Source organism: Dromiciops gliroides, chromosome 1, assembly GCF_019393635.1.
Source record: "Dromiciops gliroides isolate mDroGli1 chromosome 1, mDroGli1.pri, whole genome shotgun sequence".
NCBI lineage: Eukaryota > Metazoa > Chordata > Mammalia > Microbiotheria > Microbiotheriidae > Dromiciops > Dromiciops gliroides.
The window spans coordinates 341,869,611-341,886,665 of record NC_057861.1 but is presented as its reverse complement, the minus strand read 5'-3'; positions in this window follow the sequence as shown (position 1 = coordinate 341,886,665).

The following is a 17,055-nucleotide window of genomic DNA, read 5'->3' as shown; positions in this document are numbered from 1 at the left end:
AGCCTCATGGATATTATTTGCATTCTTTGGTCCACAGGGTCATGAAGAATTGGACCCTGGGAATGTCACTTAATAGTACAGACAACTCTCTAAGACTATAAATTGCCAAATAACTGATAATCTACTTTTCTAGGTTAGTCCCTCATAAAGAATTCCCTATACCAATGAAATTACAGATCCTATAAACAAAAGCCTAATAATATTTGAGGTCATCTTCATATCTCTTCTTTCCCCTGTTTTCTTTACCCAAGATCCCTTAAAGAAAGACATTCTGAAGCTCAGTCCTTCAGCTGTGTGCGTGTATACGCTTGTGTACACTATTTCTTTTACACTATGCTTTTAATGTACTTAGTCTATTCCATCCTTCAAAGATTATGTATATTATTATTGAGAATCAAAAGCCATCTGCTGCTGGGCAGGAAAAGGGCAACAAACAAATGGCAGAAACTCACTCACCCTGCCTGAAGTCCACCTTTCTAACTGATAGACAGCCTCTCATGAAATAGATTAGCAGGACCTAATGTGCCCAAAATGCATCCAAGCCATTCCTCTGTGGCCTTTGAAAAGCTGTTGCTGGTTTCTAATCTGAGTTGCTTCCTCTACAGCTCTAGTACCCTCCACGAGATTATCTCTTTTATGGGTTAATTAAATCAAATCAGAGGAGGGAAACAAAATAAGTAGCATGTTCTGAGCTGAAAAGGAGCACAGAAGATATTTATCCCCAAAGCAGCTCCCGACTCTCAAGGGACAGCCTGGGTTAACCGGCAGCACTTGAGTGTCATAAAATGAATCAGTTTCAGGACTACACATTTTGTAAAACATTCCGGGTAATTTCACTTTGCCAGACTTCATGCCCTTGGAGTTCTTCTTCCTCTGCACTTTGGTTCCCTCCCAGTGAGTGCTTTAAAGCTCAGGCAGTACAGGGCTTCCACTTAGTTTCTTAGAGAAAAAAATGATTTTGTTCTTCAACTAGCTAAAATATTGGGGGTGGGGGTGGGAAAAGGGAGGCTTTCCAGGGAGATGGAGGTTTTCTCACAGCAATAAAATATGCCTGCTTTGATAAACCCATTCAACATAAATTGCACTTACTGTAATTGTTAGAGGCCTTCCACGCAATCCTTGGAGTCAGAAGGCAGAATTGAAGAACACATCTAGGATTGGTGGGATGTTATAAAAATCCATTAATACCTTAATGGTTTCTAGATAATTTGGAAAAGTTTGTATTCTGGCATATTTTGGAAGTACATAGGTTCAAATATCTTTATTCCCCCCCTCCCCCCCCCGGACCCCCGCGTTCCAGTCACAATTCTCACTGCTCATGACTCTATAATACAAACGACTCATTCATTCTACAGACTGAACAAAACTCAGCAAATTGGCTCCTCAGGTTCGGTTCTCCTTGAATTGTCTCACCCAAGACACTCTAAAGAATTGCCTTGTAGGCTATAACTGTGAATAGCACGCTCTGATCTGTTCCTGCGACTTCGCAATATTTGAACTTTCTGTTTCCCTGGGCACTGCAAAAACCTTTTGCTCCTGTTACTCTTGAAATAAAAAAGCAGTGTTCTTTATGAATTTTTAACACAGCACAGTTTTTTTCCCCCTGCCAGGGCTTTCAGGCAAGTCACGTCAGAATCGGGGACACTCACATTTTGAAGCTCAAAGCCCAACTGCTTCTATTTGTAAACAAGTATGAACAACATGAGCACATTAGTGTCACTTCCCTGCAAATTCAGTGTGAAGAAATTACAAATGTAGGGACCATATAATACTTTGGCCAAGCTGTGCTAGGATACATTATTCATGGTCATTTTTGGGGGGATGCTGACATTTTGGAAAGTTTCCACTCAACAACATAAAATTGTAATGCAGGCTGCCAAAGAGGGAACCCATGAATCTCTGGTGTCTTTAGTGTTATTATAAAAGAATCCTCCCCTCCAAAAAAAAAAAAAGACAAAAATTCTGGGCTTTGGCCTATCGTAGGCTCACACTGGACTAATTATTATAAATGGAGTCACTCTATCAGGTCTGGTGGTGTCACCACCACTACCACCAATCAAGACTTATGTATGAGAGTGGTGGTGAGGGGGAGAAATACTATATGTCAAAAGGGGCTTATAAAATCAGTTCTAGGCCTTTAACCTTCAACAGAACACTGACAAAGTGAGGGGTCTAAGGACACTGACATTTATGGCAAAGCAGGAAAATAGATGTCTATTGACGGGTCTGAATCTCTGATCATAGTTCATAGCCCCCTTTCAGCAATGGAGTTAACATTAACTTCCTGATGTCAGGCATAGCCGTGATCACTGCCAGGAGACAAGCTGATGGTCCCAAGTCTCCTGCGCTGATGATGGCTGTTTGGCTGATACGATCAACATAATTCAATCACTGTCAGTATTCATTCTGCTTTGCCTCTCCCTTCAAGTTGCCAACCCACAGTGCCTCCCCACTCTTTCTGCTTTTTCAAAAGCAACAGCTAGTAAACAAAACCTGAGACCTTCAAGTAAAGTGATTGGTGAATCAACTTCAAACAGGCCTTGTCAATACCCTCCATGCTGGTTCAAAATAGCCTGCATATTGAGATTTGCAGATAGTGCCTTTCAACACTTCTAATTCTCTCTCTCAACAATTGCCATGTCCTTCTCTCAGTATATTAGCAATAAGAATATAGATAAATAAGATGAAACCCCCAAAATTCACCATGCACTTGGTACCTTGATTATATATGAACTAAAAAAACAAAAAAAAAAAAGTAAACCCTATCCCTGAGTAGTGTATAGGAATTAGCAAGGATAAACTAGATACTTTGGTCTTGTTTATCTAGGCAAGGAGATAAAAGGTTGTGGGGTGGTCTCCTTGTGTGCCCTACTCCATTGCCCATGAATATACTGACCCCAAGCAGCCTGGGATGTGGAATGTGAATAGAGTCAATATTGGGTGGGAGGGGAAGCATATTTTTGTTCTTCAATTAGTGATGACCTCCTCTTGATAGGGGAGGCAAAGAACACAGCACTCTATTTACCTCTTGTGGAGCAGAGGAGAGAGCCCTGGGGTTAGAGTCAGAAAACCTGGGTTTGGAAACGACTTCTGTCACTGGACCTTATTTCAAATCATATCCGTTCTGAGGTTCCTTGCTTTTAAAAGGAGGTGATTGCCATAGATGTTATCTAAGTTTCCTTCAGGATTTAACATTCAGTGATTCTTATAAAATGCCTTATCAATAGTGATTGAGTCACAGCTCCTCAAAATTTGAATATAAACACTGGAAAATCTCACATGACTTTCTGTTTAGTGTCTGTGTGATGATCATTTATATCAATGAAATGGGTTGTTCATAAATTACCTCCATTTCAAGGGCAAATGTTTTAAAGGCAGGAACTCAAATCCAGTTGCCATACTAGCACCAAAATTGAATGGGTACTCCATACTTTTAATGATGACTGCCTTTTAACAATTATAGATTGCTGTATATTTTACAAATCAATCTATAAAGAGTGATTAATTAAGAACCTACTCTCTGTTAAGCACTGAGGAAACAAATGCAAAACCAAAACTGTCCCTTGTCCTTATTCTACTGGGAATCCATGTTTCCAGACAAGTCAACATAAAATGTATACAAAATAATTACATAATGGGGGTTGGAAATAGGACATCGGCAATCCAAAAGAATCAGGAAAGGTGCCTTGGAGGGAGTGGTATGTGAGCTAAGCCTTCAAAGTAGCTAGGGGTTCCAAAGAGGCAGATAAAGAGAGAGAACAATCCTAGAATAGGGAGCATGGACATGTTTTCCAAAGGCACAGAAACAGATATGGATTTCCATACACATACAAGGGTACAGAAAACATCCCATTTGAATGGAATGGAATGTTTGTCAAGGAGACTAATGTGCAATCAACCTGGAAAGATCATGAAGGTCTTTAAATGCCAAATGGACAAATTTGGTTTTTTATGCTCTTTCAGTTTTACCTATTAATTATTATCATTAGTTAGAAATATCACTCCTTACAAAATTTCTCTGGGTAAAATTAATATCGATATTCCCCATTTTGCAAATGAGGACACAGAGATACAAAGATCAATTACTTTCCTTGAGCCACACCTGGTAGTAGCACATAATTACGTTGAAAGACTCCTAATTCCCAGGGTTACTTCTTAGTTGATGAAGTCATTTTTCTTCTTGTACCATCTCTTACTTTGGTAGCTATGATACAAGATTTAGTCATTTTTTCCTTCTTTTGGAGGCAGAAGAAGTCTGCCTTCCTAGGAAGTTGTAGGAACATTTAAAAAAAAATGTTCATAATACCACTTTTACCTTATTTTCTCACAATGAAATACAAGGCAATTCATTTGACATGGTCCCATCTAACTGCATCAAAAATATTTTTCTTTACTTATTTCCATTAGTAAAACTGGTTTCCCCACCTATATATACCCTGTTTCAATTGTCTTCTTGCTATACCAATGCCAGGAAATCACTTGCCTGGTAGAATAGGTTCCCTTCATTTCTAGGTTCCCCATTCTTCTCCTTACAAAGGAAGGGCCTTGAATCCTCTCCTTGGATTATTTAAATGTTTGTGTCTCAACTATTCTTACATCCGGCAAATTTATATTCAAAAGGCCATGTTGTATTTGCCTTTTTTTAAATAAAGTGTTACACACAGTTGTTTGCATATACTTGGAAATTAATTTCTCCTTCCTCATCCATCTGACCTACTGACTTCTATCTAAGAAATAGATTTATTTGCCTCAATCAAGAAAAAAAGTAGCAGATTTCCTAGTTTCTTTCTTTCTTTCTTTCTTTTTTGCAGGGCAATGAGGGTTAAGTGACTTGCCCAGGGTCACACAGCTAGTTAAGTCTCAAGTGTCTGAGGCCAGATTTGAATTCAGGTCCTCCTGAATCCAAGGCCAGTGCTCTATCCACTGTGCCACCTACCTGCCCCTGATTTCCTAGTTTCTAAGCCTAGATGAGTTTAGTATAAACTAGACCTAAGAAAAGACAGCTTAGCGTGTGTCCTTGGATATTTGAAGTGACATTGGCAAAAGACACACAAAAAGATATTCAGGCTGTTGAGTCCCACCATGCTGCTATAGTGTAGAGTGGGCAAACTGTCTAAGTATGGCTGCCTCTTAGAGTTTGTGGCTTACTACACAGTCATGCACATGAAGCACATTGTAGACAGACTGAATGACTTACTTGATTTTCCAAAAGTTGGCACATCTATAGGCTATTCTGTGGTTCTAAAAGGAAACTTGAGAAGCAAAGCATTTTACCTACCATTCTGCAGTCACACTGCTTAAGTTGAAACCTGTTTAATCTATTTAAAAGGATGAACCAAAAAGTTTGAGGCATGTCATGGATTTTTATGCCTGACCCATTATGAATCAGTCTGTTAGCTTCCATGCCCACATAGGAGGGATCCACTAGAGGTGTATGCATAGGCTATGCCTAAGAAGAGATGATCCTTAAACATTCACTTTGACTGCATGCATGATGGAGAAAGAGCAAAATAACACAGCTAGTACCCTTGGGCTTTTGGAAAAAATACTGCCTTGGCACTCTCAGCTAGGGGCAACTAGGTGGTGCAGTGCATAGAATGCCAGGCCAGGGGTCAGGAAAACTCATCTTCCTGAGTTCAAAGCTGGCCTTAGAGGCTTACTAGCTATTTGAGCCTAGGCAAGTCGCTTGTCCCTGTTTGCCTCAGTTTCCTCATCTGTAAAATGAGCTAGACAAGGAAATAGTAATTACTCCAGTATCTTTGTATTTTTGCAGGGCAATGAGGGTTAAGTGACTTACCCAAGGTCACACAGCTAATAAGTGTCAAGTGGCCAAGGCCAGATTTGAACTCAGGTCCTTCTGAATCTGGGACTGGTGCTTTATCCCCCTCCAGTATCTTTGTTAAGAAAATCCCAAATGGAATCATGAAGAGTAGGACACAACTTAAATGAGTGGAGAACAATTCTCAAATAGCACATTATTCCTCAGTATCAACAACTCTTGGAGGAATGATTGGTAGGGAATTTTCCTCTCCAGTAGTGAAACTAAGGCATTTCTCTGGTCTTTTGGAAGTTAACCTAAAGTTTTTACAAAAGAGGAAGAGAAAATGAATAATAGTAGCTGACCATCCCAGGAAAACAACCTGGGGACCCAGTATCTTGGCAATCCACCCTACATTTTTTGAGGAAGGTATCTAGTCCTGTCTAGGTTTGGGTTGTTTGCCTTTTTTCTGAGTGCTATACATAGTCTAGTGGGAATAGGGGGAGTCCTGTAGTCCTCAAAAACAAACCTTAAAATATGTGAATTTAGGATACACGTCTTTTCTATGAGCCAAAATGGAAATAGAGTGATGCCTTGAACATAGGGTTACTTCATGACCTTACATTGCTTTTTTTTTTTTAATTAGTGAGGCAATTGGGGTTAAATGACTTGCCCAGGGTCACATAGCTAGTAAGTGTTAAGTGTCTGAGGCCAGATTTGAACTCAGGTACTCCTGACTCCAGGGCCAGTGCTCTATCCACTGCGCCATCTAGCTGCCCCTTACATTGCTTTTTAAGAGACTTGGTAATCATTTAGAAAAACCTTGGGAAATGCCAACTTTTCACAGAAGTGATGTTAACTTAATGTAGAAGGGCTAATTTTAATTTCATTTCCTCTGTGGAATTTTATCATAACATTACAGATAACACCACAAAGTCATCTATTAATGTGAACTGAGAATGATTAAAAATGGTCCCTATGTGGAGCTGTTATTGATGCTGTATCTTTGTTTCAAAATGGGCGGCTACTGGTTTAGAAATTTATCTAAGCCACATGGCTCCTACTGATGTCTACATTATATGAAACATTAATTCATGATTTTCTTAATATCTTATTGATTTCCCCCCTACAAAGGCCAGGGGTTAAAAAACTCCATAAAAATGTCCTTGCAATTTATTGCTGTCCCTTTAAAACATTACAGTAACCTTACAGCTATTTATGTTTTTTCCCCATTGTCTTTTTAGTTAAGGTTGTCATTCAAAATGACAAATTTACCTTTCCTATGAACTTTAAATGAACTTGTTTGTAAACCTAATGTCAAAAGAAATGTAAAAATAAAATCCTCCATGAATTGTTATTATTTCAAAGTTACAATAAAATGATTAGGTATAGCATTCCAAGATTCAAATGGTAATATTAAGTTACCATTACAGCGGACACTACATAACAGTTTCTTTTTACATTTTACCTTTCTTTCAAGGACCTAAAAGGTCTTTACAATCCATTATCTCACAAATCCTCACCCCAAAAAATAGATGGCAAATCATTATCTCCATTTATTTTACATTCTATCCTAGGAATAAAAGTAAAAAATGAAGGCAGATGAGGGTAAATTATTTGCACAAGGTCACATTGCTGATTAATGCTGGAACTCAAGTGTTCAAGCTCATGGTTCAATTCATGACCTTGCTAGTCACATTGTCTACTAATTTTGTACTAGAGTTCATACTAAAAAGTACAACTACGAATGCCAAATATCCCCTGTTTGATTTGTATTTCAACCTGAAGGGAAATTATCAGAAAACTTATGAGTATGAAATTCTGAAAACAAGAGTTTAAAAATGGAAGCCATTTTGTTACTTCAGGCAAAACATTTGTTACTCTCAATGCTGTAATGAACAGGTGAATAACTAAATGTCTTTTTAATTACATTATTTAGCTTGAATAGGCACAGACTTAGAAATTTTAATTAGCCTGACTAGAAAAGCAAATAATCTCATATTATCATTCTCTTCTAGCATTCATATAAAACAGGAGCAGGGAGATGTGTGAGGGAGTGAACTACACATTACTGTTGACAGAACTTATTTTTTCATAACCAGTAAACAGAACTTGCTCATTTGTTGGCAAGTAATATAAATATAAGTCAGGAGGACTCCCTCTTCCTTTCCCCCAATCTTTAAGTCATCCTGTAGTCAGGCAAATACAGGGGAAATTTTGGAGATAAGAAAATGGAAGTTTTAAAAATGCAATATTTCATTAGGCTTTGTATTTTGGGAAGGATATAGTTCTAGTTTGAAATTGGTATTTGGACATAGCCTTAGAGATTCTTCTGGAAGAATAGGAGGTTAAATGATTGATCCAGTATCATACATCCACTTTGTATCAGAAGTAAGACTTGAACTGAGGTCTTCCAGTCATTAAGCCACCTGTTTATTCTTGTAATGCACCCACTGAAGTCACTACAACTTTCCATTCCCATTCATAAGTTGGGTCCCCAGAAGGTAACTGACACCTTAGATTCTAGGAATAATATTTTGAGGCTGTACTGATAATATTATATAGCCCATGAGTCCTCACTAGTGTGCTTCCCATTAATAATCAATCAGTAGACACAATTAAGTGAAACTAGTTGACACAGTAGATATACCACCAGGCCTGCAGTCAAGAAGACCTGAGTTCAAATCCAGTAACAGACACTTACTAGCTGTGTGACCCAGGCAAGTCACTTGTCTATTTACCTCAGTTCCCTCATCTATAAAATGAGCTGGAGAAGAAAGTGTCAAATCACTCTAGCGAGATGCCAAAAAAACTCCACATGGGGTCATGAAAATTCAAATAACAATTGAAACACCCAAACACCAAAAAGATACAATTAGCTTTTAGAAAAGGCATATACTAAGATATCACAGTAAGAACAGTAGCAAGGGGCAGCTAGGTGCCACAGTGGATAAAGCACTGGCCTTGGATTCAGGAGTACCTGAGTTCAAATCCAGCCTCAGACCCTTGACACTTACTAGCTGTGTGACCCTGAGCAAGTCACTTAACCCCCATTGCCCCGACAAAAAAAACAAAAACAAAAACAAAAACATAAACCCCAGTATCTATATGACATTCTATCCATAAATGTAAAGTGCATTATCCCAGTGATATTGTACTTCCCAAGGATCTAGATTGTCTCCTCATTGGATATATATATATATATAATATATATATATATATATATATATATATATATATATATATATATATATATATATATATGATATAGTAAAATCATTGGGATAGTAAAATATCAACTCTCTTATAAACATGTATCTTAATAGCTGGCTTCTATAATTTAGTTATTGTTCTTATAACAGTATATATAAGTATATATCTATAACAATATATATAAGTATAAAAACCTAAAAGCTGACCTATTCAAATATATTTCTGTAAATGTTCCATAGAAGATCCACTCTATGTTAGCTGCCTGCCTCTGGGCTTTAAAACTTTTAGTGAACATTAGTATAGAGGAGCTGTCCTTCACATCATCCCTTGAGCTCTTTAAAAAAATGTATTTGATAAGCATTAACAAACATGAAAATTTCCATATACAAAGAAGAAAAGAAAAAAAAGATTGTATAGGAAACTATGATTTTCTATGACATATTTTTAAATTTAAAATGGAAAAAGGGGATTTTTCTAATAATTAAGTAATTTTAAACTTTCTTCTCACTCACTGAAAAAGAAGAAATAATAGAACTCTTGTTTCAAATAAGCAGCCAAACAAGACAAAGAAACAAAAGAGATAAGATCTCGATCAGAACTTTTAAGTCTTTCAGACTTGGTTCAAAAAAGATAACCACATGAGCAGATGGAAAATAATGTTAGAAGAGAAGACTTCGGTTGCTAGAACAAGGAAAAGCATCCTGCAGAATTTGAACTGAATTTTGAAGAAATACAGGGATTCTGGGAGGCAGAGATATGAAGGGAAGTCTATATATTGTTCCCACTTCGATTTTTGGCTGGGGTGATTACCCTGACCATCTGCTGCAGCACCTCCTTCTATCTCTATCTAGTGATGTTCTAATATAGGTACAGGACTCAATACTATTCTTGTCTCCTCCTCCTTGTACAATCCTTAGTCATAAGTTTGATGCTAACAGAACCCAATTGGACATTGAATATTGGACTGATCCCAAGCCCCTGAAAGACCTCCAACACAATCACACACATATAGAAATTATACTGACACTATTTCCCCCACCTAGTGCTCTGCTGAACACTAGCTTCAGGGCTTTTGGAGAACCTCCCTAGGACTAGCTGGGTGATGAACTAATCCTATCTCATGCAGAGGATCCATAAGGACCACTGTCTTCAGTCCTCTTGGAGTACTCTGAAGCTTGAACTGCCTACTCTAAGTCCAAGTGTATGAAGTCAGTGCTGCAGCCTAGTAAGAAAATAAAGGTGTTAGATAAACTTCATTGTCAGAATATCTACAACCACCATTGGTTGCAAGTTTAGTATTAACAAATTCATGATTCATTATATCTGCAAAAAAGGAGAAAGTATTTATGGTACTATAGATTTCATACGTTATAAAAAGTAAATATTATCTGAAATAAAAATTTGTTTTTTGAATTGAGAGGTTAACCTGAAAGCTCCCATAATTCTAAGGGACTACTTTGGAGAAAAAAATGTTTTTCATGTTCTCTTTTATTAAATATATTGCATTTTATGGGATACTTCATAGTTGCTGTGTTAGGAAAAGTATATATTATCAGAATTAGTGTTTTGATATAAAGAATTGTATACAGGAAAGTGTATTTTCATCAGTCCCCAGAAAAAAATTACAGTTTTTGGTGGTTGCGGGAACAAACCCCTTCTTTTCTTTTTTTTTTTGGGGGGGGGCAATGAGGGTTAAGTGACTTGCCCAGGGTCACACAGCTAGTGACAAGTGACTGAGGCTGTATTTGAACTCAGGTCCTCCTGAATCCAGGGCCTGTGCTTTATCCCCTGTGTCACCTAACTGTCCCATAACCCCTTATTTTCTATAGGTTCAATCTACAAACATTTGAGGTTTTGACTTTCATGCTATTTTGTAGAAATGTCACCCCCATGAAAGTTAAGGATTGACTATATGCAATGAAAAATTAGTGGCTTAACCAAGATGTGTATTTTGAAAAGAAAAAGTCTAGTTGTATGCAAAATGCCTTTAAATGAAAATATCTCATTGTTTCTTAGACTATATGAAAACTTCAAACAAAAAATACAAGGACAAAAATGCAATTTAGTACTTAGTACAGTGGATACAGTGCTGGGCCCAGAGTGAGGAAGACTCAACTTCCCAAATTCCAATCTGGCCTCAGACAATTCCTAGCTGTCACTTAATACTGTTTGACTCAGTTTCCTCATCTGGAAAATGAGCTGGAAAAGGAAATGGCTAGCCCCTTAAGTATATCTGCCAAGAAAACACCAAATAAGGTCATGAAGAATTGGACATGTCTGAAAATGATTGAATGATAACAACAAAAGAAAAGATGCTTGTACTCTTTATGTTGTACAGATCAAATGACATTTTAAAACATTTGGGATTTTTAAGAATAGTCATTGATGATTTCACACAATAAGAAACTATGACATTCATAGCTTTATGTACATATAATGCTCAGTTTTGATAGTTTTCATCATGGTATTTTTACAACCTCCTGAATTACCTTTATCCTGAGTACCTTGTTACCATTTAGATTCAAGTTACTAAGATCAGCTCTAAATTAAAGAAAATCAATTGAATCATATTATGGATGACAACTACATACACTTTGTAATGTCATAATTTAAAAAACTTAAGTGAATATTGAAATGTATTATTTATCTATCTATTTGGGGTTTTTTTTGTTTGTTTGAATGATTGATTGATTGATTTAGAGGTTATATAAAACCTAAACTCTAAACTTCAAGCTGTTGGGCTTTATATAACCCTGGGACTGTTGGATTTTCCTCAAATCATAATTACATCCTTACTTAAATATCCATAGTATGTGTGTGTACATATGGGGGTGTGTGCGTGTATGTAGCTCTCTTGAAACTTGTCATATTCTGCCTTTTACTGTAGTATAGAAACACAGAAACATTTATGTATTTGTTTTAGTCTTATTGCTAAAACGTTCAGTAACAGGGACTTTGCTACTCATCTTTGTGTTAGCTTTTGTGGCTAGTCTGTACATTACAGATAGAAGAAGCATCTAGGGTTGCTGTGGATAGAGGGCTGGACCTGGAGTTAGGAATATCTGAATTCAAATCCAGCCTGAGATACTAATCATGTGACCCAGAGGAGGTTATTTAATCTCTGTGTCTGTTTCTTTATCTGTCAAATGGGGTTAATAACAGCACCTACTCACTCGAGTTGGTAGGAGGATAAAATTTCTTAAAGCACTACATAAATGCTATCTATTGATGATGATGATGATGATGATGATAATAATGATGACAACATTAAAAAGTATTTGTTTCATGGAAAGGAGTTGAATCAAGACATATCATCAACACTACCTTAATTGCCCTGCAAGCATTTTTTATTCCATGGCCTCCAAAGCCCAATCTGTGCTATCAAAAAAGCACTATACAAGCACCGGCCCTGGATTCAGGAGGACCTGAGTTCAAATCCGGCCTCAGACACTTGACACTTACTAGCTGTGTGACCCTGGGCAAGTCACTTAATCCTCATTGCCCTGCAAAAAACCCCCAAAAAAACAAAAAATAAAAAAACAACAAAAAAAAGCACTATCCATAATGAAGTTTCCTGTATTATCTGTTACTACCTCAGAGATTTTAGTGCACTAGCTACTTAAAACTCTACTATACTTGTCCAAGGTCATATGGTTCTAATAGCAAAACTGGGATTACAAACTTTTGATTCCAAATCCAGCGTTCTTTTCACCACACCACAGTAACTAAGGAAGCCAATCATTGCTCTTAGAACCAGATTTTATTTGATTGCTATGAGATTGGTCACCAAAACGCCTGCAGACATTTGTCATATCTTACCTAAAAATATCTTTTCAGAATCTAGGGTTTTAAATTAATCAAACCTTAACATGGATCCAATAAATTCTTTAACATATTTCTAAGTATGTTTCCTATGCTTAAAAAGTTACTATCTATCTTTATAATGCATTGACTTTTTTTTAAGTTGTGCTTTTTGAACTTTTGAATTCAAGGCAACCCTCTCTGTTTCCATATTACTTGTGAGTTGTCCCTAAACATTTAACCTTTTTTAAAAAAAAATTAAGAATTCTGGAGCAATGTTCAGGAGACTTTCAAAAATCCCCCTGTTTTCTGTTTTCTAATAGAAATTCTACATGTCTCATTCAAATTCAGAGGACTATATGTTCACCAGTACAAGTATAGTTGGTTCAGCAGGGATAAGACTACGCATGTATCAAATTCATTCTACTCCTTTCTTCCCCAAAGTGTTTAATGGGATATCACTACAACATATGTAGTAAATTCCCATTTCCCTTTTCACAATTTCTGCATCTGTCATTTTCTTTAGTGCCAGCTTTTTATGCCTTCCTCATTGGTACCTAGCGCACTATAAAAAAGACTCTCATTAATGTTTGGTTGACTTTTCAGACTGAGGACTAACTATTACATGCCTTGATATAGCATATCAGCCATACAAACCTAAACTATAACTGATGAAGTACCTTTGGTTTGTCAGACTTTTCACAATGGGAGCTGTTGAGGCTTTTGATTACATTTCATGTACTCTATTCTTTTCTGAATTTGTCTCAGCTGTAAATATTGCCAATGTTGATTAAATTTCCCAGATTAAAAGACTCTCTTAGGGCCGGATCCTATAGCATGTACTCAATGAGCAGGCAAACTTCCTCTCAGTCAATAAAAATGTAATGGGTATAGTACCTGGCTTACATCAATCCCAAAAGAGTGTCCAGATGCCATGGACCACTCCTGTCTCAAAGGGATATAAATTTAGCGATCCCAATTTTCTCAGTCAAGGCAATGGGATTTGGAGGATAGAAAAGGAAACAAAGTGGCAACTAGGTGGCACAGTGGATAAAGCACTGACCCTGGATTCAGGAGGACCTGAGTTCAAATCCGGACTCAGACACTTGACACTTACTAGCTGTGTGACCTCGAACAAGTCACTTAACCCTCAATGCCCCACAAAACAAACAAACAATAACAACAACAACAACAAAATCAAAACAAAACAGATAGAAAAGGAAACATTCCCAGACTTGAAAGCCAATATATCAATTTCTTTTTTTTTTTTTAGTGGGGGGAGGCAGGGCAATGAGGGTTAAGTGATTTGCCCAAGGTCACACAGCTAGTAAGTGTCAAGTGTCTGAAGATGGATTTGAACTCAGGTCCTCCTGAATCCAGGGCCGGGTGCTTTATCCACTGAGCCACCTAGCTACCCCCCTATACCCACTTCTTATGTAAAATATTACTGTATGTATATATGTCTGAATGTGTATGTAGTATACATATACATATGTTAAGTACATATGTTAAATAGAAAAAATTAATGGAGGTAGACTAATAGTGGTAAAAGCACTAAATAGGGACTCAGAGATTTTGGAATATAAATCAGCTACTACCTAGTAGCATGACTCTAGACAAAGTCATTTGCTTATCTGTATATCAATTTCCTTCTCTATAAACAAAAGAAATTGGACTAGATAACTACTAAAGTTCCTTCCAGCTCTAATAATCTATGAGTAATTGCATATATCTGTGATGCTAACTCTGTGCATCAAGCAGGAGTTGGGGAGATTTAAAAAATTCAGGTTTAAAATTAAAAATCAAAGGGAAATTTAAATAGTTCCTTTTGCTGTATCCAAGCTAAGAAAACCATCTGGTTAGTGGAAGGACAGAGGCATTTTGCTTAGATTTGGCTTTATTTGAATAGCTCCAGTGTTAAATATCTGTAGAAATGATTTTGTACCTTGTCTCCAGTAGTACAAGATATCAGAACAGCAGGTTCCTTCCATAAAAATAATCATACAATATGGTTTACAAAACAAGCTTTCCTTGAAATAACTAATGCCTTGAGGTAAATCAGTGTCATTATGTCATTATTTTACAAATGTGGAAACCAAAATTCAGAGTTTAAGTGGATTGCCCAAGGTCACCTGTTTCAGGGTTAGGGTTTGAACTTCAGTCCACTGACTCTGGGGTCAGCTTTCCTTCAACTTAGACCACCCGGCCTCTACTATAAAAGTAGACTTCTACAAGGAGACAAATAATAAGATGTCATGCTTGCTAAGGACTGTGTTTCTTGCCAGGAAGATGGTATCAGACTAGTTACTCTATATTTCCTCTTTCTCCCCATTCATTTTAAGTACTTCTCGAATATAAATCTGGGGCCATTCCAGTTCTATATCTTCACCAATCCTAGTTGAGAGAGAACAGTCTAGACTCTAGACAATCTGTTCTGATTCCATTCTCTTTCTGGAAGGCTTTAGTTAACTTGAGGTCTGCATCCTGTGGTTTGGTCGTGGTGACCTAGATAAGTAGATGTAAGAAAGTGTTAGATGATATTTGGAAAGCAAACTGTTCCAACTGCCTCACTCACTGCTCAGAAAAACTGTGTTGCAGCTTTGGGAACAAACTCATCACTGGCAGTAGCCAGACTCCAGGTCCACAGAGGAATAACTAGATACAGTCTTGCTATAACAAGTATTTGACAGGCTGCCTTACTGCTGTTTCTGCGTGTTATTTATAAGAGGCTGTGCAGTTTATTTCACGAATTCATAAGAAACACCATACTGAGTGAAACCCATGGTCCATCCAGCCCAGTATTCTCTCTCTGACAAAGACACCCAGGGATATTTTATGACAAAGCACAGTAGTTGCCCTTAGTGATACCATTTTCAATCGTTTCTATGTGCCCTTAAGAACCCTATTTTTTTTTTTACTTTGTGCTACACTTATTTATCATCTATTACAATGGGGTTACATGGTGATATTATGATGCCAATTTCAGTTTCCAGGGTTTAAGAGAAATATTACAAAGGGGGCAAAAGCAAGAAAAGGAAGAGTGGGGAGCAGCCCAAACAAACTTAATGGCTTTTCTTTTCCAAATCCTTTCTTCCATTGGACTGTGAGCTCCATGAGGGCAGAACTATAGTTTGACCAAACTTTGTATAGTGAGCAGAACATTGTATCTATTTGGTAACGAATAAATGAACAAAGACCATACTTCCTCGACTCTCTTCCCTATGAGGAAAAAAAAAGAGGATTCTGCATCCTCCCCTCCCCTAAGAAAAAGACAAAAGCTTGCTTTAGTTTTGTTACTAATAAAAAAGAAAGAAAGAAAGAAAGAAAGAAAGAAAGAAAGAAAGAAAGAAAGAAAGAAAGAAAGAAAGAAAGTGGCTGTGTTTGCACATACCCTGACTTATCTTTACATGATGTGTGCCAATGAGAGAGAAATTTGTAAGTTAAGGTAAATTAGGTGATGTATGACCAGAATATTTTTGCTGTTTTCACTTTTTAAATGCTGTGCTACTGAAAGGATTATGTTTTCTGACCATAAGTAGCAATGAAAAGACTAACAATGGACATTACTTTTTCTCCTAAAGCTAGAATGTAAATTAGCACAAGACCTAGGAAATTCTGTAGCTGTGACTTGTTTTTGTTTTGAACGAGAATTGAGTAAAGAAATGCTCTCTATCCATGAATATCAACATCTGTTCAACAATGTATATAGAGTTTCTTGGGACACTGAGAGGTTAAGTGACTAATCCAGCATCACTCAACCCACATCTGTCAGAGATAGAACTTGAATCTAGCTCTACTTAAGGTCTACTTGGGGCCAGTTCACTACACAGTACTACCTGCCATGATATCCTATAACCCAGAAGACTTTTTTTTCTAATAGATGACTTTGAGACTTTGATTGTTGATAATGGATGTTAAACATTTTCCTGAGAAGCAACAACAAAATCTTAGTGCTTTTGAATCTTTGAATTTATTCTCATGACTCATTATCACTTCATTGTACTAGCTGAATTAGTTACTACAGTCAATGTGTTTGAATTATGTTTATTGTCTCATTAATATCATCCCCTGTTAATCTGAAGTAAACATTAATAGAAGCTATTTATAATGTAGGGAGCTATTTCCCCCCTGATGAATGACCATAGAAAAATAATACCTTGTAACCCAATCCTTATCCCTATCCAAACTACTTTGATGTAAGTAGATGAGACTACTCACTCTAATATTATGAAAGGGAAAAAAATGGAAAACATGCAGGTTAAAAAATTCATCTGAGATGGGGC